The 25541-nt window shown below is 36.0% G+C and overlaps 1 long non-coding RNA gene across 7 annotated transcripts in view; it reads right to left on the bottom strand.

Annotated features, from left to right (window-relative positions):
- LOC307179901 overlaps positions 1-25541 on the bottom strand; it is a 552143-nt gene that overhangs the window by 105470 nt on the left and 421132 nt on the right. For all 7 annotated transcript variants that reach the window (XR_013825591.1, XR_013825592.1, XR_013825593.1 and 4 more), the window contains 4 exons: positions 12965-13017; positions 12208-12258; positions 11495-11606; positions 8361-8454 (listed from right to left, as the gene is read on the bottom strand). This is a non-coding gene — a long non-coding RNA (uncharacterized lncRNA). The remainder of the gene's footprint in view (positions 1-8360; positions 8455-11494; positions 11607-12207; positions 12259-12964; positions 13018-25541) is intronic.

Below are 25541 nucleotides of genomic sequence, written 5' to 3' on the forward strand. Positions count from 1 at the left end.
AAATGAGAATATAAATGAAATGGACAAATTCCTATAAAGATGCAAACTACCAAAACTGACTAAGTAAGAAATGGAAGATTTGAATAGATTTTTAATAATATATATGTGTATACAACCTGGCTCTATCGCTGCTCTGTGAGTGTCCGTGCCTTGACACTGGAGCCACTGCCACAGCAGTATCACCTGTATCCCAACCTCAGAGCCACTGTTGCTCCGTGAATGCCTGCACTCTGGACTCTGGCTCTGTAACCAGTCCACAAGGGACTGTGCCTTGCAAACCTATAGCAATGCTGCAGTGAGAGGACCTGAGCACCAGGCACTGGAACCACCAGCAGCCTGAACTCTGGAGCCATAGTCCCTCCAAGTATGTTCATGCATACACACACATATACATACACAAACCCGTGCTACTCGATAGCAAAACAAACAGTCTGATTGAAAAATGGGTAGAGGAAATAAATAGACATTTTCCCCAAAAAAGACATACAAATGGCCAAGAAGTACTTGAAAATGTGCTCAACTTCACTAATAATCATTAGGGAAATGTAAATCAAAACTACAATGGGGTATCACCTCACATCTGTTAGGATGGCTATTAAATGAAAGACATAACAAGTATTAGCAAGGATGGAGAAAAGGGAACCCTTATATACCTTTGTTGGAAATATAAACTGTTCCAGCCATTATGAAAAGCAGTATAGGTATCCCTCCAAAAATTAAAAGTAGAACTACCGTATGAACTAGCAATCCCACTTCTGGGTATATATGCGAAGCAAATGAAATCAGGATCTCAAAGAGATATCTGTACTCCCATGTTCACAGCCAGGATATGGAATATATGGCTATATGTGGTATATACATACACACACACAATGGAATATTATTCAACCTTTAAAAAGAAGGAAATCCTGGGACTTCCCTGGTGGTCCAGTGGTTAAGACTCCACGCTCCTAATGCAGGCGGCCTGGGTTCGATTTCTGCTCAGGGAACTAGATCACACACGCTGCAACTAAAAGATCCGACATGCCGCAGCTAAAAGGTCCGACATGCCACAACTAGGACCCGGTACAGCCAAATAAATAAATAAATAAATAAATAAATATTTAAAAATAAAAATACAATAAAATGAAAAGACGGAAATCCTGCCATTTGTGGCAACATGGATGAACCTAGAAGATATCATGCTATGTGGAATAAGACAGCCACAGAAAGACAAATACTGTATTACCTCACATGTGGAACATAAAAAAGTTGAACTCATAGAAGCAGAGTAGAATGGTGGCTTCTAGGAGCTAGGAGGGAGGTCTTGGGCAAAAGAGGAGATGTTGGTCAAAAGTGTACAAACTTTCAGTTATAAGATGAATAAGTTTTGGAGATCTAATGTATAGCATGCTGACTCTAGTTAATAATAATATACTGTATACTTGAAATTTGCCAGGAGGGTAGATATCAAGTGTTCTCACCACAAATAAACAGGTAACTATGAGATGGTAGATTTGTTACTTCTCTTGGTTTTGGCAATTATTTCACAATGTATTTATATAATAAAACATCACACTATATACTGTAAATATGTATAATTTTCATTTGTTAATAGTTCCTCAATAAAGCCGGAGGGAAAATGCTAATTATTGGTAAGAACAGTAAAGTTTGTGGCATTTTAACTTACTCCAGTTTCATCTTCTCTTCCCTATATCTGCAGTAGCCATGAAAATAACAGAGTGCTTCCTAGGTATTGGTGTCCAGTACTGGAGGGAACAGAACAGACCTCATTCATAATAATTATAATTACAGTTGCCCCTTTAACAACACACAGGTATGAACTGTGCAGGTCCACTTATATGTGGATTTTTTTCAATAGTAAATACAACAGTACTACATGATCCGCACTTGGTAGAATCTGTGGCTGCAGAACTGTAGATATGGAAGGACCATGGATATGGAATGCCAACTATAAGTTATACCCGAATTTGCAACTGCATTGAAGGTTGGCACCCCTAACCCCCACATTGTTCACGGGTCAACTGAAATTATTTGCTCTGACCTGTATGGTGACTTCTTGGAATATCTGCTCCAAAGACTTGTTTTTATTTCACTTAACTGGGAACTGGCCTAGTGTTAAGGCTGCAATAGGCTCGGGGGTATTTGTTGTATACATTTACAGGCTAATGTCTTAGGTTGCTTCTGCCTGAGGTGATAGATAAAGTTTCCGCCAATCAATACAATAACCAAATACCTTGGGAGGAAAGGATGGGGAATGAGATGTTCAGAGGACCTTGGAAACATTAAATATATTCCTGGCAATCTAGAAAGCCACACATGTGCTCAGTGCTGTGTACATGTTCAGGGAAGACCTGAGAAGGCCCTATGATTTCATCTCCTGCTTACTTGAAGCACTATGGAATCAGTAAGTAAAGGCTAAACTATGTGTCCACTGCCTAGCTATGTGATAAAGGCATGCTTCAACACACACAGATAGTCCCTGGGCAAAGAATGGAAGATTTTTTTTTGGCTATAGGTGTTTAAAGAAACCTCTGTACAATTATTAGTTGACCACTGAGCTAACAGAGCAGAGTCTTCAGTGACCACACTTGAAAAATAATACAGACATTACAGCATTTAGTACAGGTAAGTCATTAAACAAACAAATAACAAAAAATAGAATAAGCAGTAGCAACAACAAATCCTGGGAAGGGAAAAGAATATGCTATTTAGAGTATGCACATCATAATCAAAAAGGCCATCTAAAAAATTAGGCAGAGAAATAAAAAAATGTACAACCTATACACAGGGAAAAAATATCAATAGAAACTGCCTGAGGAAGCCCATTGGACTTTCTAAAGAAAGACTTTACATCAGATGTTTAAATATATCAAATAAACTGAAGGAAACTATGTCTAAAGAACTAAAAAATGTAGGGAAATGATGTTTCACTAAATTGAGAATATTAATAAAGTGAAAAAATTATCAAAAAGAGAAAGACAGAAATTTTGGAGTTGAAGAGTAAAATAACTGAAATGAAAAATGAACTAGAGGTTCTCAAAATCAGATTGTGGAAGGCAGAAGATAGTTTCAGTGAGCATGCAGATTGGACAGCTGAGCTTATCCTGTCAACAACAGTAAGAAAAGAGAATGAAGCAAAATGAATAGGGCCTCAGAACCTTAGGCACATCATTAATGGTACCAACACATGCATAGTGGTAGTCCCAGAAAGAGAGGAGAGAAAGGTATGGGGGAAAAATCTATTTAGAGAAGTAAATGCTGAAAACTTCCCAAATTTGATGAAAAGTATTAATCTACACATCCAAGAAGCTCAATAATCTCAAAGTAGGATAAACTGAAAGAGATCTATACCTAGACATGTCATAATCAATTTGTGAAAAACTAATGATAAAGACAATCATGAAAGCAGCAGGAGTGATTCATCATATACAAGGAAATCACAATAAGATTAATAGTTGATTTCTCATCAGAAACCATGGAGGCCAGAAAGAAGTGGGATTACAATTTAATGTACTTAAAGAAAACATAGTATGTTACAAATTCTATAACTGGCAAAACTATCCTTTAAAAATGAAGGAGAGGGACTTCCCTGGTGGTGCAGTGGTTGGGAGTTTGCCTGCCAATGCAGGGGACGCGGGTTCGGGCCCTGGGCCGGGAGGATCCCACATTCCGTGGAGCAGCTGGGCCCGGGTACCGCAGCTACCGAGCCTGTGCTGCAACTAGAGAAAGCACAGCAGCAAGGACCCAACTCAGCCAAAAATAAATTAATTAATTATTTTTTAAAAATGAAGGAGAAATTAAGACATTGCTAGGTAAAAACCAAACAAACAAACAAACAATGAGAGTTTGTCTTTATCAGATCTGCCTACAACAAATATTAAAGGCAGTCCTTCAGCCTAAAATAAAAGGATCCTAGACAGTAACTCAATTCTACATAAAGAAATAAAGAACACTAAAAAGGTAACTACATAGGCAAATATATTTTTATATAAAGTAAAAAGTATTTTTCTTTATAAATTCTTTTTTACTATTTGATTTAAAACACAATTTCATAAATCATAAGTCTAGGTTGATGGGTATACAATGTATAAAAATATGTAATCTGTGACAATAACAGGATAAAGGTGGAGTGGCGAATGGAGATATACAGGAGCAGACATCTGTGTACTATTGAAGGTAAGTTGGTATTAGCACGTTCTAGGCTGTTATATATTTAAGATGTTATTTGTAATTTCCTGGGCAACCACTAAGAAAATAACTCAAAAATACAGTAAAAATATAGAAAAAAGTAAGATTAAAACAGTACACAAGAAAATATCAAAAACAAACAGCAAAATGGCAGAAGTCCCTCCTTATCAGCAATTACTTGAAATAAATATGGATTAAACTCTCCAATTAAAAGAGAGAGATTACCCCCACACCTATAGTCAATCTTTAACAAAGGAGGCAAGAATATATTCAATACAAGGAGAAAAGACAGTCTCTTCAGCAAGTGGTGTTGGGAAAGCTGGACAGCCACATATAAATCAATGAATTTAGAACACACCCTCACACCATACACAAAAATAAACTCAAAATGACTTAAGGACTTAAATATAAAACATGACACCAGGGCTTCCCTGGTGGCACAGTGGTTGAGAATCTGCCTGCCAATGCAGGGGACACGGGTTCGAGCCCTGGTCTGGGAAGATCCCACATGCCGCGGAGCAACTAGGCCCGTGAGCCACAACTACTGAGCCTGTGTGTCTGGAGCTTGTCCTCCACAACAAGAGAGGCCGCAATAGTGAGAGGCCCGCGCACCACGATGAAGAGTGGCCCCCACTCGCTGCAACTAGAGAAAGTTCTGGCACAGAAATGAAGACCCAACACAGCCATAAATGAATAAATGAATAAATGAATGAATGAATGAATAAATAAATAAATAAATAAATAAATAAAATGACATCATAAAGCTCCCAGAAGAGAGTTTTAGGCAAAACATTCCCTGACATAAATTGTAGCAGTTTTCTTAGGTCAGTCTCCCAAGGCAAAAGAAAAAAAAGCAAAAATAAACAAATCAAACCTAATCAAACTTATAAGCTTTCACATAGCAAAGGAAACCATAAATAAAACAAAAAGATAACCTACAGAATGGGAGAAAGTATTTTCAAATGATGCTACTGACAAGGGATTAATTTCCAAAACTACAAACAGCTCATACAGCTCAATATCAAAAAAACAAACAACCCAATCAAAAACTGGGCAGAAGACCTAGATAGACACTTCTTCAAAGAAGACATACAGATGGCCAAAAGGCACATGAAAAGATGCTCAACATTGCTAATTATTAGAGAAATGAACATCAAAACTACAATGAGGTATCACCTCACGCCAGTCAGAATGGCCATCATCAAAAAGTCTACAAATAATAAATACTGGAGAGGATGTGGAGGAAAGGAAACCCTCCTACACTGCTGATGGGAATGTAAATTGGTGCAGTCACGATGAAGAACAGTATGCAGGTTCCTTAAAAAACTAAAAATAGAGCTACCATATACTCTAGCAATCCCACTCTTGGGCATCTATCTGGAGAAAACGCTAATTCAAAAAGATGCATGCACCCCAGTGTTCATTGCAGCACTATTTACAATAGCGCAGACATGGAAGCAACCTAAGTGTCCATTGACAGATGAATGGATAAAGAAGACGTGGTTTATGTATACAATGGGATATTACTCAGCCATAAAAAAGAATGAAATAATGTCATTTGCAGCAACATGGATGGACCTAGAGATTATCATACTAAATGAAGTAAGTCAGACAAAGAAAGACAAATATCATGTGATATCACTTATATGTGGAATCTAAAACAAACGATACAAATGAACTTATCTATGAAACAGAAATAGACTCCCAGACATAGAAAACAAACTTATGGTTACCAAAGGGGAAAGAGGGGGAGGGATAAATTAGCAGTTTGGGATTAACAGATACATACTACTATACATAAAATTGATAACCAACAAGGTCGTACTGTATAGCACAGGGAACTATATTCAATATCTTGTAATAACCTATAATGGAAAAGAATCTGAAATATATATATAAATATCAATATCAATATCTATATCTATATATATATAGCTCAATCACTTTGATGTACACCAGAAACTAATACAACATTGTAACTCAACTATATCTCACTTAAAAAATAATAAAATAAAAGAGAGATTGGCACAACAGATTAGAAAACATGATCCAACTATATGCTGTCTATGGGAGATTAATTTTAGATCCAAGGACACAAATATGTTGAAAATTAAAGAATGAAAAAAGACATTCCATGAGAATAACAGCCCACAGAAAGCTGGAGTGGCTACACTAATATCAGACTAAATAAAATTTAAGTCAAAAATTGTTATGAGTTAAGGAAGCATGGATGGATCTAGAGACTGTCATACAGAGTGAAGTAAGTCAGAAAGAGAAAAACAAATATTGTATATTAACGCCTATATGTGGAACCTAGAAAAATGGTACAGATGAACCGGTTTGCAGGGCAGAAATAGAGACACAGATGTAGAGAACAAACGTATGGACACCAAGGGGGGAAAGTGGCGGGGGTGGGGGTGGGGGTGGTGGGATGAATTGGGAGATTGACATATGTACACTAATATACATATTAGTGTATAAAATAGATAACTAATAAGAACCTTCTGTATAAATAAATAAATTAAAAAAATTTTTTTAAGTTAAGGAAGAACATTATATATTTATAAACATGTCAATCCACCAAGAAGATATAATAATTACAAACACATACACACTTAATAACAGAGTCCCCAAAACGTTTGCAGCAAAAACTGGCAGAATTGAATGTGGAAATAGATATTCTATAATAAGAAGAATTCTTTCAATAATAAATAGAAAATCTAGACATTATCAGTGAGGAAATACTCGATTGAACAATACCATATACCAAACAGCCCTAACAGACATCTATAGAAGACTTCATCCAACAAAAGCAGAATATACACTTTTTCAAGTTCACATAGTACATTTCCAGGATAGACTACATGTTAGGCCACTAATTAAGTCTATACAAATTTCAAAAGATTAAAATCATACAAAGTATCTTCTCCAGGCAAATGGAATGAAAATAGGGAAACTGGAAAGTTCACAAATATGTGGGAATTAAACAACACAGTCTTAAACATCCAATGGGTCAACGAAGTGATCATAAGGGAAAGTAGAAAATACTTTGAAGAGAACAAAAACACTCTAGCATAGCAAAATGTGTGGGATATAGTGAAAGCACAGCTCGGAGGGAAATTTCTAGCTGTGAAAGCCTCCATTAAAATTAAGCAAGATATCAAATCAGTAACCTACATTACAACTTAAGGAACTAGTAAAAGAGCAAGCTAAACCCAAAACTAGAAGAAGAGAGGAAATAATAAAGATTATAGCAGAGATAAATGAAAAACAATACAGAGAATTAATAAAAATAAAAGTTGGTTCTTCAAAAAAACCAAAATTGACAAATCTGTAGCTAGAATGACTCAATAAAAGAAGACTCAAATTACTAAAATTGAAAGTGGGGTTATTACTACTGACCTTTCTAAAACAAAATGAATTATAAAACAATACTATAAACAATTGTACACCAACAAATTATTTAACCTAGATAATATAGATGAATTACTAAAAACACAAAAACTACCAAAAGTGACTTAAAAAGGCAGAAAATCTGAAGAGAATAATAACACGTAAAGATTTTGAGTCAGTAATCATAAACCTCCCAACAAATCAATCCCAGGGCTTCACTGGGTAAATACCAATATAAGATGATGGTACTCTTCCTAATTAATTCTACGAGGCCATCAATACGCTGATACCAAACCCAGGAAAAGATACCACAAGAAAAAGTAAACTACAGACCAATAACGCTTATGAATATAGATGAAAAATCCTAAACAAAACACTAGCAAACCAAATCCAGCAGCATTTTCAAATGCAGCATGACCAGCTGGGATTTATACCAGGAATGCAATGGTGGTTCAACATATAAAATCAAAGTTATACAGCACATTAACAGAATCAAGGAAAAAAACCCACAAATGATCATTTCACTTGGTACAGAAAGAAAAAAAAACACTTGACAAAATCCAATAACATTTATGATAAAAAAAGAAACACCACCCAACATACTAGGAATAGAAGTGAACTTCCTCAAACATGATAAACAGAATATATGAAAATCTCATAGGTAACATCACACTCTATGACTACAATCCGGTGCTGAAATAAACAACAGTGTTCCCAATTATGGAGCCAAACCAAGTTCTATGGTAAAATAAAATGAGAAAACTTTTCCGTTTTACCTTACTTGGCGTTGCATCTTTGTGCTCAGCTGAGGTCTCCTAAGGCTTCCAGCCAATGATGAGAGTATGTCTGGTTATAAATTCTGGCACATTCCTGTGGAAGGTGAGACTCCTGTAGTAAGTAACTTTGGCTTGAGGATTCCCCCCCATCAACCTGGCCAAACCTCTCCCAGAAATGCAGTGCAGTATGAAACTCCACCCAGTTTTCACTTCTCCCCCTTCCCATTCTTCATATAGGTCACACCTGCTTTATCATCTGAAGCTCTCCTATCTACACCTGATTATTTTCCCCAATAGACCTCCGGCATATCTAAACATGCCTCAGTGTCTGCTTCTCCGTGGACCTGAGCTAATATACTCTGCATGCTCCAATTACACGTATCTCTTTTACGTATCACTGTATTATGGCACTTACCATACTGTACTCTAATGATAATTTCTTTATCTTCACTCTCAGCAGGCTTCAACCTTGGTGAAAGTAGGTGCTGCACTGTATTCATCTTTGTAATCCTCAGAACCCAGCCTATTGCCTAGAACTACAGTCCAGTATTTATCTTTTCCCATCTTCATACAACTGAAGGTTATGTTATTTAGATAACAGTGGCCTACTGGCTGTGAGTGATGGTGGCTTACAAGGCAGAGCCGCATGTTACAAATGGTTTACAGATGTATGAAGATATCATCAGGTTAACTAATTGGGACCTGAGGCAGCTGCATCTACTAGGCTGATTAAGTACCCTGAGCTGCCTTGTCTATTTATCCCAGGGGCTGTACAAATATCATCTTTCTATTGGTGCTATGACATGAAATAGTTTAGAAAATGTCATTATAGAATATACCAGAATCTGCGTCAGAGGACATTCCTGCAATTTGCAAAAAAAAATTAGTTGTAGTGGATTTTGATGTGTCCATCCCCTCCCACAATGGAAGTCCCTGACTGCACATTGTAGTAGTTCGTTAACTGTTTAATGAATGAAATATGTTTCACTCTGCACAAAAATTTTTAAATTGCAATAAATAGGTATAATCACATAGTGGGCTTAATAAACATTTGCTAAACTGAAAATTGAAACTGAAAGTAGAAAATACTAGGATGAGAATGAGCTTCACGCTTTCAGGTGAACTTCATAACTTCCTGTTATCAAATTGAGATATTTGTAGTGAGGTGGATGGACCTAGAGTCTGTCATACAGAGTGAAGTAAGTCAGAAAGAAAAAAACAAATACCGTATGCTAACACATATATATGGAATCTAAGGAAAAAAAAAAAAGGTCATGAAGAACCTAGGGGTAAGACGGGAATAAAGACACAGACCTACTAGAGAATGGACTTGAGGATATGGGGAGGGGGAAGGGTAAGCTGTGACAAAGTGAGAGAGTGGCATGGACCTATATACACTACCAAACGTAAAATAGATAGCTATTGGGAAGCAGCCGCATAGCACAGGGAGATCAGCTCGGTGGTTTGTGACCACCTAGAGGGGTGGGATAGGGAGGGTGGGAGGGAGGGAGACACAAGAGGGAAGAGATATGGGAACATATGTATATGTATAACTGATTCACTTTGTTATAAAGCAGAAACTAACACACCACTGTAAAGCAATTATACTCCAATAAAGATGTTAAAAAATTATCATAATTAATTGGCTCTGCCTTTGGATGGATTTTCTGCTAAAGGGGGTTATTTTGACAAAGATCAAAGTTCTGAATAAAGTCTTAATGCAAACTGGAAAAAATATGCCTGAAGGAATTTATATGCATGAATAATCCATAATAATGAATTGGCAAATAGGATCCTGGGTGAAAACATGACTTTAGAAATTATGAGCCTCCTCATTTAATTTTCAATATGTTAAACCTGATTGCTAGATAGAATCACGAAGCACTGAAGCTTGAAGGGGCCTCAGAGATCTAGTCCTGCTGCCTCATTTTATAGAGAGAGAAATGGGGACTCTGAGAAAAGTGACTGGGCAAAAAGGTTGCAGAATGAATTGGTGACATAGTCAAAAATAGAACTAAGGGGCTTCCCTGGTGGCACAGTGGTTGAGAGGTTCGTGCCCCAGTCCGGGAAGATCCCACATGCCGCGGAGCGGCTGGGCCCGTGAGCCATGGCCGCTGAGCCTGCGCGTCCGGAGCCTGTGCTCCGCAATGGGAGAGGCCACAGCAGTGAGACGCCCGCGTACCGCAAAAAAAAAAAAAAAATAGAACTAAAATTTTTTGGATCTTAGTCCAGTGTTTTGGTCTGTCTTCTCAGAATTATTGTTCTAGGAAATATTAATATTTAAGGTCACTGATAAAATGTCTCCCACAGGAGGTATATAACTGGCAAGAAACCAAATTGGTGGGAAAAGGCAAGGATTAAACAGAGGAGTAGCTGAGGAGGAACCAGATTCTGAAGAAAGAGGAAAAAGGAGGTTTTTGCTGCATCCCTTACAATTGGACCCAAGCAAGATATACATGATAGTATGTTTTTTTCAGAACCCAGACTTATGTGTGGTTATAAATTATGTCATTTTTTATTAATGTATACTTCACATACAATAAAAATCATACTTTTGGTGTACGTTGCTGTGAAATTTCACAAATGTACATAGTCATATAACTATGGCAACATTCAAGGTATAAAAGAGTTCCATTACCTCAAAAAATGTCCCCATTCCCATTGATAACAAATATCTTCTCCCACCTCCATGTGCTGAAAGCTACTGATCTCTTCTGTCCCTAAGTTTTGTCTCCTCGAAAGTGTCTAATTTTGGGTCTGATTACTTTGAATTAGCTAATGCCATTCAGATCCATGCGTGTACCTTCAAGGAACATGGATGAATGAGTTAACTACCAGTAGTTAGCTCATTTTTATGGCTTAGTAGATTCCAATGTATGAATGTATCAAAATCTGTAAATGTATCAAAATCTGTTTAACTATTCCCCAGGTTAGGAATATGTGGGTTATTTCCAGTTTTTTATTATTACAACCAAAGCTATGAACATCCATGTGCAAGTTTCTGGTTTATATGTTTTAATTTTTCTTTGGAAAATACTTAGGAGTAGAACACCTGGGACATATAGAAAGAGTATGTTTAACTATACAAGAAACTGTCGAGCCAATGCCCTTCTGAGATTGCTCTATTTTCCTACCAGATGCAGAAGATAATCATGAAGGTAAAAATAGCCCTTCTGTAACAACTACCACTTCTTCAAGAAAGCCACCATTTCAAGGGGGCCAACACTATTCGGCCATTGCCACAAGCTGAAAGAGAAAGTGAATCAAAATCAGCCAATTTAGGACCAAGAGACTCAGGAAACTGAACCACATCAAGTGGAGCCAGTAACTATCGTGTGCGGGCCAGAGACCTCAGAACTATCTACTGTATTTCCAGAGGTCTAAAATTGTCAACCATGTAAAGGCCAAATATTACAACAACAGAATATATAAATGGTGATGATTAAAATAAAATTAACAAGTTAGGAAAAGTCCTTCTTTCCAGGGGATGTGTGTATATCTTCATGATTTCTCTGACGATGGGAAGAAGGGAAGGAAAGGGGACAGGCAGGTGTGTGAGAAGGGAGAAAAATGGAGTCCTGCAGGGTTGAGGACCATAGCAGCAGGCCCACAATTAGCCAGACATTGGGGATAAGGACTGAGTGAGGGCTGAGCACTGAAGACAGATTCCTCCTGAACACTAACACACAAACAAGGTTGTGGTGTTTCCACCTGTGTTTGGGGGTGAGGATGACATTAGGGCCCAGCTTACCAGAACCCAGATGGAAAGAGGTTTTTGAGGTGTGAAAGGTGACAATGACACTCCTGAAAGACAGGCAGACAAAGAAATTGCCAACAGGTGACCTACCTCCTACTGATGTTTGTTGCACCTCACAGTATGTTGTAAGCATCTAAAGACCTTCAGAGGGAACAAAAAATTCACTGTATCAAAAGTCACCCGCAGCACCCCCAAAGACTAAAATAATGGAATAATGAAATAATGGGAAAAAATGTCAGAGGACACAACGTCAACATTGATTACTCTACTTTCTTGCTAAGACACTTGCTAAGACACTTACATATACCCATATGTACACTCAAACACAACCAGCCCAGGCAGAGCTGATATTTACCCTGGACAATTGTTTGGAGCACAGAGGGGTTGCTCTGCTTTCCATCTAGGCTGGTGTTGCCTGTGGTGATTACAAGGTAGCAGAAAACTAGGCGGGGATTAGAGTCCACTGATTGAGAAACTCAGGCTAATTTCTTGTGGAACAATCTAAGGTGGATTTTATTATGAGTCAAATCAGTTGCTTAGAATAGGTTTTTGATAAAGGCATCAATAATAATGGTACAGTGAAATCAGAGAACACTTCCAAGGATTGAATTTTAAAATTTTGTATGCCCATGAAATATTATATTGAGAAAATAAAGCCTTTATGGGCCTTTAGGGACTTTTAAACAAGAACATACATGCAAGAAAAAATGAAACTTTCCAGTATCACTAAATGAATGAGGCTGAAGTAGTGGTGAAAATGTGGCTGCTTACACATAACTACAATACTTTATTAGCACTGATGGAGAAAAGAAAGCATATAAAAGTACATTTCATGCATAGAAAGTACCTTATTTTTATGACTAGTACTGATGCATCCACTTCTATTAGCTCTTCAGTTTCCTTTAAGTAGAATCAGAGAGGAAAGCTTGTTAGTGGAATTCTGCCACTTAAGTATATAAAATAAAAATGTCTTTGGAAACAAGCCAGATCTTTGAAGTTTCACTCTTTAGTCCAGACTGGTAATACCAAGGCGAAGAATTGACCTTGACCTCAAAATGCCACCATTTTAAAAAGGCATGCCTGGTATTTTAGTATGAAATAATCCTCACCCGCAGAGCAAAAGGCAAGGAGACTGAAAACTATTTTCTGATATTTTCTTTTCCCCACATCATAGCTGCAAAGTCATAATAAATCTGGCTTTCTAGATGGTTGGAGAACTGAATTGGATTTGATGAAGTGTTACCTTTGGGGCCAAAGGCTTCCTTTTTGAAGTCTCTTAAAATATAATTATCTTAGCTTATCACTCACTATGTCATAAGCATTATGCTAAGCATTTTATATACACTAGCTCCCTTAATCATAACAATCTCCTCATGAGAGAGAAACTCATTAATTTTATCCCCATTTAACAGATGAACATAGTTGTGTCAAATAAGGTAAGTCACACCACAAATCCAAACTAACAGCAAATCCTGTTGCCTCTACTTTGAAAATTAATCCAGGCTCCCACCATTTCTCAACATCACTACTGCTACCATCATCATACAACACTTGGTAATTATAATCGTCTTTTATCTAGTCTTACAATAATTTTACCATTTTCCAGTCTGGTTACTGAAACCAGAAGGGCTGAATGACATCCACAAGAGAATATAGCTGCTTATTACTTGAACCAGAACAACAACACATGTATTGCTACTCATTTCCAACACTCTGAAAGTTTTCTTTAACAACACGATGCTTGTTTCTAAACTCAGTGTTAATGTTTGAATGAAAAAAAATGATCTCATGTGCAAGGCTGCTGCTAAAGAGATGATTTTTGCTTGAGTGTTTCCTTTGTTTTTTTGGGTGGGGACATTTTTATGGACCGGCAATCGTACTTTTTAAAAAGAATTGTTATTGATATACAGATACCCTATCAAAGATTCAGAATGAGTTGGTAGGAGGTATGTGCCTGAATGTTATTATCATGAAAACAGGGATAATTGAAAACAGGCTATTGTGAGGTCAAACAGATCTTGGAAGCAATTATTTTCTGTATATACCCCAAAGTGCCCCAGTTTTTAATACTCAGTTATTAATAGATGCCTATAGAAAAATTAAATGAATGTACATTACAGTTAAAAGTTGGAAGAATATTAAAATCCATAGTATAAATGTATTTTATAGAAGTGCTAATTATAATATGGATACATTTTAAAGCTTGGCATGCATTTATTTATTTTTCTAAATTTCTCAGGCCTCTCTCGTCTTGCTGCAGGGCCAAAAGCCTCCACAGGCCCACAGTGGTTCCCCTGGGTCCTGGTACCGCCTGCTACACCCTCACCACTCTCCAAGGGGTCCTAGTGCCACAGGTCACAACACGGCTCACAGGGCCTGAGTGCCCTCCCCTTGGAGGTCTCCTAGGCCGCGTGAGGAATACGGGAAATGAGCCACATATGTAAAATATATAATTAAGCATTCAACCACAGCAAACAGAAATTTTTAATCCAGAAACCCATTTTCAAGATAGTCATACTACTGGAGTATAAAGCGAACTCTTCTGTTTTGCTTTTGTGCTTCATAATTCGTTTGTGTTTCCTTGACTCTGCTATAGTTTATAATACTTTGTTGTCAGAGTTTTCTAAATGTCTGACCCTGGTTATGCTAAATTGAATGACTACTCTTGTCCACCAGAAAATGTTTTGTCATCAAATCCTGTGTGGGCATCACATTATATTTTAATCACTTTTTAGGGTATTATCTAAATACAATAAAAATTGGTAAACCATGAGTTTTCTAAAACAAGTGGGTGAAAACATAAATACCAAACAACTTCCACAGCTGATATCCACTTAGGAAACATGATTTTAGAGAGAAAGGAGTCATTTAGAGAATTATGATTTGGTTATATATGCTAATTAAACTGTGGTTTCATTTAAATCCTTTGTTAGTAGACCGAGGTTAATCATCATGTAAGAGTGTGAAATATCAGAATATAATTTCATATAATTTCCCAACTACCCAAAGAATTATCTCCAAGGACAACTGGCATCTGCTGAGTCATTCTATTCTTCCCTTCAAACTGCTCGAGAGAACTGTTTGAGAAAAAAATTAAATAGTGATATACAAAGGAAAAAGTCACTAAACTAGAAGTGAGAACACCTGGATTCTAATCTCAGCTTTGCCTTTTAATATCCAGGTTAACTTAGTTGAATTATTTACCTTTTCTAAGGCATAACTTTCACGCCTTTAAAATGGGTATACCAATCTGCCTTATTATAAACAGTATTAAGATAAAGAGTATTTCCAAAAGCTTCCATATTAATGGGTTAATGGGATGTGTGAGAAGGAGTGAATATGATACCTAAAGAAAAAACAAACAACTCAAAGTCCACCTTCAGCACATATTGTTACACACTGTAAGAGAAAGAATTGGAAGTGAGAGTGGGTAAGGAACATAAAGGGACCTAACTACTAAGAATTGTTTCAATGGCTACAAATTGACTTTTGAAAGCACCTCGTTCATCATTACAAAACAAGCAGGGCACAGTAGTTTTCTCTGACACTGGTGATAGGACTCCAACCCAGTTACCTGCTCTATATGAAGTACAGCAGGGCAAAACATACAGCTGAACGTGAAAAACATTTTATTAATATAATCAATCTTATAAGAACTTTGCACTCTATGATAAGAGAAAAGAGTAATAGCAACAGCCAGGAGAAAAGTTAAGGGGTCAAAGAAAATACTCTATTCGTGTTAATTTGGGTCAATCACAGACCTAGACATCTCTCTTATTTTCCTAAGATAAGCAAACATAAAACATAACAAAACCAAAATGATGTCTTGTTATCATAGGTCTTGTAACATATCATAGGTCCCATAGCATAAAATTGAGTTGACCATAACAAAGTAGATAAAAAGTATATTAGTTAGTGCATGAAAAAGAATATGTATTTTTACCTATATCTCCTCTTCAAGCTCAGTATCATTCAAGAGAGCAAGGGCACTATTAAACTAAATGACAATGAAGGAATAAGCAACAAGATAAAATTTAAAATTAAAGAATAAATGAGAGGTAAAAATTAAAACTGAAATGGAATAAATAATACACGAATTTCTAGAAATTAAAAATTGTATATAAGAATTCCCACATAGAGGAGCCAGTGTGTCAAAAGACTAAAGCAGTGTTTTGGAAAACAAATGCAAGGAGCTTCCTGAGCATGCAGACAAAGAGTACAAATAGGTGCTAATTGTTTTTGTTTTTTTCAATCTATTGCTATGTTACGAATTAACTCAAAATGCAGCAAATTTAAAAATGCACACATTCATCATCTGACAGAATCTGTGGGTCCAAAAACTGGGAACAGTTTAGCTGGATCCTCTGGGTCTATGTTTCTCACAAGCTGCAGTTAGGCTCTGCTCTCATCTAAAACCTCAACTCAGGAAAGTTTCACTTCCCAGCTCATTTCCTCACAGGCTGTTGAACTGAGGCCTCAATCCCTCACGAGCTACTATCCAGAAATCTCCTTTGATTCCTTGCCAGGTGGGCTTCTCCACTGAGGATCTGACAATGGGGCAGTTGACCTCATCAGAATGAGAATTGCTAGCAAGATGGAAGTCACAGTCTTTTGTAACGTAATCATAGAAGTGACATCCCATTACTTTTGCTGTAATCTCTTTATTAGAAAAAAGCCACTATGTAGAGCCCACATTCAAGGTGAGGAGATTATACAAGAGATCAGTATCAGGAGGTAGGGTCTTCAAGAGCCATGCCAAAAGATGGCTTTCACAGTAATAATTCTAGTAAAGATGATAACAATAACTACAAACACATAAATAAATAAATAAAAGCAACACACTATCAGAAATAAATGGAACAATATTTTCAGAAATTTGTAATTCAACAGCTGGGTATATGACTATAGTTTTCATATATTTAGGCATCAGAAAAGCAAATGCTCATAATTTTAACCAAAGTATAATCAAATGTTGACAAATTATGACCAATCACTTAAAATCCTAAGTTAAAAAAAAAGAGATGTAATCTAACCAACATAGAAGCAAATTAAAACTAAAAGCTTATAAATGGGAAGGGAGTGGTAAAACTATCTTGGCAATCAACATAGAAACCATTTATACCTGCAATAAAGTTAGAATCTGAATATATTAGTATGGTTGAAATACAAAATGTAAAATTATTCTTCGAAGAGAAGGTAAATAATGTAAAACAAATAATTTTAGATAATCTAATAGTTCCAAAACTCCAAATTATATAAGAAAATAATTAAGAAATACAAGAAGCATCAGAAAAAATTTAAAATGCTAAGTTACTTATTTCTGTAGGAAGTAGATAATGCATACCTGTATTTTGACTTTGTAGTAAAAAATATGTAAGTTCAAGGCTGTTTTGAAAAAAGTGAGTATGATTAAAATGTGGTAAGAATATATTATCCAATTTATCCAATATTTTTTTGGATCCAGCTCTTAAGGAAAAGGAAATAAAAGCAAAAATAAATAAATGGGACCTAATGAAATTCAAAACTTTTGCACAGCAAAGGAAACCACTGACAAAATGAAAAGACAACATACTGAATAGGAGAAAATATTTTCAAATGATATGACCAATAAGGGATTAATATCCAACATACATAAACAGCTCATATAACTCAACACCCAAAAAGCAAACAACCCGATTAAAAAATGGGCAGAAGACCTGAATAGATATTTTTCCAAAGAGGAAATGCAGATAGCCAACAGGCACAAGAAAACATGCTAAACATTGCTAATCATCAGGGAAATGCAAATCAAAACCACAATGAGATATCACCTCACACCTGTCAGAATGGCTATCATCGAAAAGAATACAAATAACAAATGTTGGCGAGGATGTGGAGAAAAGGGAGCCCTTGTACGCTGTTGGTGGGAAAGTAAATTGATACAGCCACTGTGGAAAACAGTATGAAGTTTTCTCAAAAAACTAAAAATAGAACTACCATATGATCCAGGAATTCCACTCCTGGGTATATATGTGAAGAAACACTAAAACACAAATTTGAAAAGATACATGCACCCCAATGTTAATAGCAGCATTATTTAAAATTGCCAAGATATGGAAACAACCTAAGTGTGTGTCTGTGTGTGTGTGTTTGTGTGTGTACACACAATGGAATACCACTCAGCTACATAAAAAATGAAATTTTGTCATTTGCAGCAACATTGATGGAGGGCATTATGCTAAGTGAAATAAGTCAGACAGAGAAAGGCAAATACTGCATGATCTCACTTATATGGGGAACCTAAAAAATACAAGCTAATGAATATAACCAAAAAAAAGAATCAGACTCACAGATATAAAGAACAGACTAGTGCTTACCAGTGGGGAAAGGGAAGGGGGGTCACAACACAGGGGTAGGGGATTAAGAGGTACAAACTATTATGTATAAAATAAATAAGCCACAAGTATATATTGTACAACACAGGGAATATAGCCAATATTTTATAATAACTATAAATGGAGTATAATCTTTAAAAACTGAATTACTATATTGTACATCTGTAACATATAATATTCTATAGTGACTATACTTCAATTAAATTTCAAAGCATTTGATAATACTAAAAATAATAAGAGCATAGAGGCAGCATAGAAAGGAAGAATGAAACAGTCGATGACTTTAAAAGAAGTTAGTGATAAGGAGGCATAAAAATAAAATTCATAAAATTGAATTACAGAATTTTTATCAAAAATAGTAATACTGAATACAAATGGATTAAATTATGCTACTAAACAATAAAGTCTCTCATACTAGAAAAGGACTAAATATTACATGTATATGGTGTAATCCAATTTAAAGTCAAAGGTTGGGTGCCATGCAGGTTGTTCTCTACACTAAAACTTTTTATCAATAAAAATGAAAAATGTACTAGAGAATGGACTTGAGGATATGGGGAGGGGGAAGGGTAAGCTGTGACAAAGTGAGAGAGTGGCATGGACATATATACACTACCAAACGTAAAATAGATAGCTAGTGGGAAGTAGCTGCATAGCACAGGGAGACCAGCTCGGTGGTTTGTGACCACCTAGAGGGGTGGGATAGGGAGGGTGGGAGGGAGGGAGATGCAAGAGGGAAGAGGTATGGGAACATATGTATACATATAGCTGATTCACTTTGTTATAAAGCAGAAACTAACACACCATTGTAAAGCAATTATACTCCAATAAAGATGTTAAAAAAAAAAAGAATGGCACTCTCTGATGCAGCTAAGGAGAATAAAAAATTATAAAACTTTTCTGGAAAAAAAATGTAAATGAATGAATACCTGACCCATAAAATGAGATAAAGAACAAAAAAGTAAGTCAATAGTAAGTACAAAAAAAAAAATTACTAAAGATAAAAGAAAAAGCCTGTGAGGTAAAGACTATATCTAAATAATACATCAAAATCTTGTGCTTCTTTTTTGAAAAAAACCCCATAAATCACTAGATAAGATGATCAATAAAACATGAAGAAAGCACAAAATTGCAAAATGATATGACAGGAAAGAAATAACAATTGAAATAGAGAAAAAAATTCAAACTCAAAAGAGACTAAGTTGCAAACATCTTTGAAAATATGTTTAAAAACCTAGAGGAAATGGGTAATTTCTTTGGGAAATACAGATTACCAGAAGTTATCTTATTTGTTTAAAAAGCTCAAGCAGACCAATTTCCATTGAATAAATAGAGGAATTTATTAAGTAAGTGCCCCTCCCCCCAAAAAAGCACGAGGGCAAGGGAGGTTCAGAGAAGAATTATAGCAAATCTTTAAAGACCAGATAATCAAATGCTCTAGAAATTATTCAAGAGCATTGAAAAAAAAATCTTCTGTAAGTCTCTTTAGAACTAAGTATAACATGGTCTAAAGCAGAAAGAGTAAAAAAGAAAGACTACAGACAACATCACTCATGAATACCAAAGCAAAAATATTAACAAACAGAATCCAATACCACATTAAGAAAACAATACACCATAATCAACCGGGATTTGTTCCAATAATGCAAAGTTGGTTCAACATTAGGCAAACCATTAAAAGCATTACTACATTAATAATGAAAAGACATATTACTATTTCCATTGATCCTGAAAAGGCATTTTACAAGCCGCCAACATAAAATCAGATACTGGCTTTAGGATATATAGGATATATAGATAAATATATTCTAAAACCAGTATCTTATTTAATAGGAAACATTAGCATTATTTCCATTAAGATAAGAAACAAGGCACAGATTTCCGCTATATCACCTACTGTTTCAATTTGTACTAGAATTACTAGTAAATTTAATTAGACAGGAAAAAATCAATTATATATAGTGTATAATAGTACATGATGAAGAATAAAACTACTCTATGTGTACTTAGAAATTTTAAGAGAATCCATGATTAAACTAACTCAAACAGTAAACAAATTCAGTAAAATAGTAAGATATAATATTAACATAAAAATCAATAGTCTTCAAAAACAGGAACACTAAATAGGATATAATGACAGAAGAAACCCGATTCACAGGAATAAATGGATGATTAATATCCTTGGGGATAAATTTAACAAATAATATGCAAACTTACATGAGGAAAAATTTTAAACTCTCCAGAAAGACTCAAATGGAACAAATAAAAAGGCACCTATTATTCCTGGATAAGGTAATTCTATGTTACAAGATGAGTATGCTCATAAATTCATTTATAAACTCAATATAATCCCAATAAAAAATATCCACAAACTACTCTACAGTGTTAGCCAAATTGATACTAAATTTCATATGGGGAAACAAGCATGCAAGATTAGCAAGGAAACACTGAGAAAGAAAAAGTATAAAGAGGGGATGAGCCCTACCAGACATTAAAGCAAAATATAGTGTCTAATTAAAGCAGCTTGGTGTATGAATAGAAAAATAGACTAATGGAATAGAATGGAAAGTTCAGAATTATATCCAAGTATATATGAAAATTTAGTATATGAAAAAGATAAAATTACTTTTAAATCTCCCACCATAAACAAGAATAAACTCTAGATGAATAAAGTATCTAAAGTAAAAATGATAATAGTAACAATAATAACACCATAATAAGAATACTAGAAAAAAGGCATGGGTGCATTCTTCTTTAATCTGAGTGTTAGAAAAAAACTTCTGTGACTCAAAACCAAAGATTTAAAAATTTGACCATATACATACATATATACACATATATTACATGCAATAAACACCATTTGAAAAGTTAAAAGACAGCAAAGGAATAAAGCCCAATAGAAATCTGGAGAAAAGACAAGAACAGATAATTTACAGCCACACATATACATGGAATATAGATACTGCCCACATAATCCCCAAAGTAGAAAAATGCAAATTAAAACAATACTGCTATCTCATTTCTCACTTATCAAACTGGTAAAAATTTTCAAATGTATCAACAAATCTTGATGAGGCTGTGGGAAAACACTGTTGGTAGGAATGCAGACTGGCAAGACCTTTCCAGAAAGAAATCTGGAAATACTTAAGAAAACTAAACATGCAATTTATCTTCTGACCCAGAAATGTGACTTGTTGGAAACTACCCTGAAGATACACTTCCAAAAATACAGAAGACATATTTACAAGTTTATTGATTGCAGCATTGTTTGTAATTGTAATGTTTAGGAAATATAGGAAATCATCTAAATGCCTTTCCCTAGTAGAGGATTTGAATAAACTATGATACCTCTATGTAATCCTAATGCAGCTGTAAAAATAAAGAATGATACCCAGGAAGTTCTCTGGTGGTGCAGTGGTTAAGAATCCACCTGCCAACACAGGGGACATGGGTTCGAGCTCTGGTCCGGGAAGATCCCACATGCTGCGGAGCAACTAAGCCCGTGTGCCACAACTACTGAGCCCGAGCTCTAGAGCCCGCGAGCCACAACTACTGAGCCTGCATGCCACAACTACTTAAGTCTGCATGCCTAGAGCCTGTGCTCTGCCACATAAGAAGTCACTGCAACGAGAAGCTCGCACACCACAACGAAGAGCATCCCCCGCTTGCCGCAACTAGAGAAAGCCCATGGGCAGCAACGAAGACCCAATGCAGCCAAAAATAAACAAATTAATTAATTAATTTTAAGAAAAGAATGATTTCCTTCATATATTAATTTTAAAAAGCAAAGTGCAAATAGAGTGTCTTCAGTAGGCTACTCTCCATGTAAGAAAGAAGGCAACATAAATATGCATTCATCTGCTTATCTGTGCAAAATAAATACAAAAAAGTTACATCAGAAACTAAAGAAATTAAGTATTGGGAGAAGGTGCAAAGAAGGAGAGAATGGGAATGAGTTAGCAGAGATGAGGAACAAATAACATTTATGTGAACATTTCTCTAAGCATACATTTTTGTATAGTTGTATCTCTTAAAGCCATAGTAATGTTTCACAGTTTTCTGAAGTAAATGAACAATTAAAACTAATATGAATGTGTGGGGAAATAAAATGGAATACAAACCAGAGCAAAGAAATATATTGATATTAGAAAGAACCACACAGAAGGGAGTGGGGAAGAAAAGAACTAACCTAAATTACTTTGGAAAATGTCATTATGACTGGATACTGTAAGGCTAAAGACAAAAAAAAGAACCAAGCTGCTGTAGATATTGTACTCTATTACTAAATTTGTTTTCACAGAAGTATCGTTGAACGAATATGTGACTACATTGTAGATAATGAGAGCCAGTTGTGTAAGGGCGGATTGGGGAGGTATTCTGAAGGAAAAGAATGTCATCATCAATTTCTGTCCTTCAGTCATTCCATGAAATATAGTGCTTGCCAATGATCAATGATCTAAGTCAAATGCGGAGAATAGACTCAACCAAATGAACATCATCCTATTGCTCATTGCCGTAGGGGCTGAAAGACTTCCAATGTCATTGCTCATGGGAGTATTTTGTCACTGTCTATCAGTGCACGCTTGGCTCCAGAATTTCAAAATTAACTTCCCTCTTCTTTCTCTGCCTCCTCCTCCTTCTTCAAGATATTTCATAACCACTAGTGACATCTTGCAGAACATTAGAATTTTGCACAACCCTGGATGAGAAATTCTGCTCTAGGATCACCACTAATATAGTGAGATAATACATCTAACAATCTAATGGGTCTTCTGATAGCAGGGGCTGAGATGAAGTTTGGAGAAAGCCTTGTGATATGCAGCACAGCTGTGGGGTGAGCATTTCCAATGAGTGAACCACCTTGGGCTGAATTAGCTGGGCTTGAATATTCTAGCTTTGCTCAGTCACTAGATGTGGCCTGCCCCAGTAAGGGCATGACATTAGGGTAAGGCAGCATCTGTAGCTGAGACACATCCTGAAGGAGCTGACAGCTGGGTAACTAGTCCTTTCTTGAAGCAGATAATAAGTGAGGCATCACCATGTCTAACACAGTCCATCTCACGTACTTCCCAAACGCGCCCCTTCCACATATATTTGGGGAGCTCCTCCTATAGGATTCTGGTGGGCCTTTCTTACTAAGAAGAAACTAGAAGAGGAAAGTTAATGGACAAGCTGCAGCCTCATTCCCTGAACAACTGAGATTCATTGTCTCTCCCAAAATCTATTTTAGATTCTCCTGATTCTCAACTACCACCTGTCGACTGAAGAAAAAAACACTACCTAAAAGTTGTGTTATGTTTTATTTGGAGATCTTACTAAGGGCTAGAGCCTGCCTGGGAGACAGGCTCTCACATAGCTCTGAGGTAAGGGAGGAGCCAGGATTATAGAAGAGATTTTGCTGGGGGAAAAAAAAAACGTAGTCGAACATCAAAAGATTACCGCTAATCACAAAAAACAGGCATCTCAAGTTAATGAGTTTAGCACTTTTCTATGTATGGGAAGATGCAAGACTCTGGGCTCAATGAAATGATTCCTTTGATATGCACTTTAACTATCTGGGGCCATTATCCTGTTTTTCTCCATCCTGCCTTCCCCTCAGGGCACACCATCAGGCAGGCTGCAGAGGCTGAAGGCTTGATGGCTGGCAACATTGTTTACTGAAATGGCAGGCAACATTCTTTTGTCTACATACCAATGCTGGCCTCAGTGGCTTACCTGGCACCCAACCCAGACCCCCATTCCTGAGGGACCTGAGGTAACCATCTCCTACTCAGGCCTGGGATGCTTTACCTGTCCTTTTACAATCATATTTGGGTAAATAAATACCAAGAAGAATCCAAGTGGATCACCAAAGTGTCATACTTAGCTCTCTGAATATATTCTCTCCTATTTTCTACTAATGAAATATAAATCAGGATCTTAGTAATATGAGGCATTCCTGCTCTGTTTCTTAAGCGGGATGAGAAAACGTGGAGCCACCTAGAGTGTGTGTCCTTGTTGTAGTTTCATGAATTTGACCCAATATGTTTTACAACTGAGCCATGGACCAAGTGTATTGAATGTCTGAATATTATAGCTGCTAGTTGTGTACTTTTCTAGGACAAGCATTTCATCAGTAAAAGGCTACACAATAGTGGTTTCTGCAACTTCTAGAAGAAAACTTTATATTATTACTGGGACTCATGAATTTATCCTTCCTTTATTTTTACAGTTATATGAATATGTGTAAGCCATGTCAGAAATAAGATATATGACTATATCTAAGTCTTAATATCATCAGAAATAACTGAATAACAGAATCTGAATGTCTCATGCTTAGACATATCATTAATTAAAACTTTACATGCCTCCTAGCAAAGTATATATGGCCATTTCTTATTTGTTAATCATGTAAACCATCAACATGTCATCAGAATAATTTCCTAATCTTTTTCCTGCCCAAAGACCAGCACGACATCTGTGTGAGCCAGCTGATCCAACCCAATTTTATCATTCTGTCTCTGTCATACATTACAATATCTGTATTTGCTTTCTTAGTTTCCACAAAATGGCCTCTTGGTATTGGTATGCGTTTCATGAGAAAGAAAATATGAATGGGAATAATGATTTTCAGAATGGTAATATTTCAAATTGGATATTTAAATTGGGTTACTATTTTATATCATAGGGATACTTCAAACTTCAAGTTTACTGAGATATGATAAAATCTATGACAAATAAAATATGGATCAGATATATTAAATGTAATTATTGGCTATGGCAATTTTCCACAGGACCTCAAAACCCAACTTTAATCATCATTATATGTACATGTTTTAGAGGTTTTATACAAAAATTATATTGATAAACAGACACAGAAAGAGCTTTGTAACAAGAACACATATTTTTGTCTGCTTAATATTTAGTTTGAAATATTTTCTCTATCAAATATATCCTTAAAGTCTATTTTTACATTCATGAATTCATAAGAATTCTAAGGAAGGCCAGGATAAATTTTGCAACAAGTTTGATAGATTTTTTTTTCAGAACAGACATTTCATTTACATGGAC

The sequence above is a fragment of the Stenella coeruleoalba genome (genome assembly GCF_951394435.1).
Source record: "Stenella coeruleoalba genome assembly, chromosome: X".
NCBI lineage: Eukaryota > Metazoa > Chordata > Mammalia > Artiodactyla > Delphinidae > Stenella > Stenella coeruleoalba.